Below are 2,394 nucleotides of genomic sequence, written 5' to 3'. Positions count from 1 at the left end.
TGTTGCTCTCCAGATGCTTTGCTGTTCCTGGTGTCTGTTGGCTCTCCAGATCCTTTGCTGCTTCCTGGGATGTCTGTTGCTCTCCAGATTGCTTTGCTGCCTTCCTGGTGCGTGTCTGTTGAGGACTCCAGTAGTGCTTTGCTGTCCTTTTGGTGTCTGTTGCTCTTTCCAGTTTTATGACTTTGCTGGCGGGGTCCCAGCCGCATGTCCACTCCAAGCATCAAGTCGACCCAGTCCAAACGATTCCTGGAGATGGAATTAAGATGCAGGATAATGAGGACGACGAATGGCAGCATTGAGATCTTTAGGGTCTAGGCAGATCCTAATAGCTCCTGACTTTTTCTCGACTACTACCATAGAGTTTACCCATTCGGTGGGCTCGGTGACTTTGGCGATAATGTTCATATCCACCATGCGTATCCACGGTGTTAGCATAAGTAGTGATGAGACAGAAATGCTGTTAAAACTGATAAACATAGGATTATTCACTGGTCGTGAATATCATAATCAAAAACCGAACGAAATAAACAAAGTCGAAGGTGTTATAAGAACGCCTTCCAACAAGTTATACATGTATTAAAAAAAAATCCCGTAATTACGTAATTGCAAAAAAGAAAATGTAATGCAAAGAAATATAGAATGATGAGCTCGCGTTATTAACAAACCGAATCTGTCTACTCGTGTTATACCTTGCCAAGCTGTGGGAAACGGCATCAGTGTAATGTTCCAGTTTGGACGCTGACGCACTGCACGCAGTCCAACTGTTGACGCACGGACGGACGCACGCCCGGACATTCATGCCATTCTACAAGCTGCATCTGACTTCGCCAGATGAGCTAAAAATGGTTCAATTTAATAAAATTTGCAAAAACTCATGATATGACACGTTATTTCATTTTTGTGTATTTATTTTGGTTACTTTACAGCTTCGAGACAGTAAATCTAAGCTACACGAAACATAAGGATGTACAATACTGTTACATAGGTTTTAGAATATTGTAGGCCTATTATAAAGATCTTGACCTATAATTATTATTATTATTATTCTTATTATTATAATAATTATTATTATCTATTATATATAAATCTTGACTAGACTACAACAATGCGACCATACCCAAACGATTCTAAACCTGGAAAACACCGTGATCAACGTGCGGTTGAGTATTATCCTGCATGAAGACTTGCATTGTGCGTTGCATTATAACGTTCACGATGTCTAATCCTTCTCTACTCTTCTACCAAGTCGTTACCACACCAGATATTTTACACCGCCGATCAGCCGAACCAGACGACAACGAAGCACCATGACGACACCACCACCACGGACACCAGCACCACCACGGACACCAGCACCACCACGGACACCACCATCACCACCACCAACACCACGGACACCACCATCACGGACGCCACGCACCACGGGCAGCAGATCCTACACAGCCGATCGCCGCCGTCGCCTAGCAACCAGGTTCAACACTCCAGGAAGACCAGTTCTCGCTGTCGCCCCGAGCCACCTTCGCTCACGCTTACACCTCCACCCACCATCGACATCCACCCCCGCCTACTTCCCCAGACGGACCCCACCAGACACTCACATTCCCACTCCCGAATATATTCCCCCTACCCCTACACGCAACCCCAAGAGCGACCCCCAACCTGCTACTTCGGCTTCGGACGTCCTACTTCGAACACATGGAGTCCTGCCATCGACGCAGATACGACGCTTTGATGTTCTGGAGCGAGGAACTCAAACAAAACATCGTCCGAGCACGGCTCCACTAACACGGAGAAGCCCCACGGAGAAGCCACGGAGATGAACCGACGGAGCCACGGAGATACTCCCACGGACAATTAAAGACGACGGATTAATTAAGGAATAATTAAGTAGTTAAGTTTTTGGAAGAGTGGATTAACACACGATTTTTTCAAAAAAAGGGGCATAACATGAAAAAAAAACGTACAATATAACCTTAAAGTTCTTCGCTATAGAATATAGCTCATAAAATTTTTCATAAAGAGGGGAGCAGTGTAATGAAGCTAAAGTCATTACGATATAGAGCGACACCGCAGGACAGGTACGGTTCTTGACCACGTCTATATCGAGGCTAAGATCCGACACAGGGACACGCCTCAGGCACTTTGGTCACTCGCGTCGTTATAGCCAGTTTTATACGAGTACTGCCAAGTACGACATTCCGAGTAAACAAAAGAAACCCTCCCCCTATCATTAAAAAAGAGGACAGTGGCCTTGTTGCATAGACACATTAACCTGGAAGCATAGTACTACTAAGATCACGTGACACATCCAGACTTGCTTAAATAGAGACGTTTTCTAACAGAGGAGCAGAGGAGGAGAGGGAGAGGAGTCTCTCGGGAGTCTCTCTCCCTGTC

This window comes from Priapulus caudatus, unplaced genomic scaffold (assembly GCF_000485595.1).
Source record: "Priapulus caudatus unplaced genomic scaffold, Priapulus_caudatus-5.0.1 Scaffold3297, whole genome shotgun sequence".
In the NCBI taxonomy this organism is placed as follows: domain Eukaryota; kingdom Metazoa; phylum Priapulida; class Priapulimorpha; order Priapulimorphida; family Priapulidae; genus Priapulus; species Priapulus caudatus.
This window is presented reverse-complemented; position numbering follows the sequence as displayed.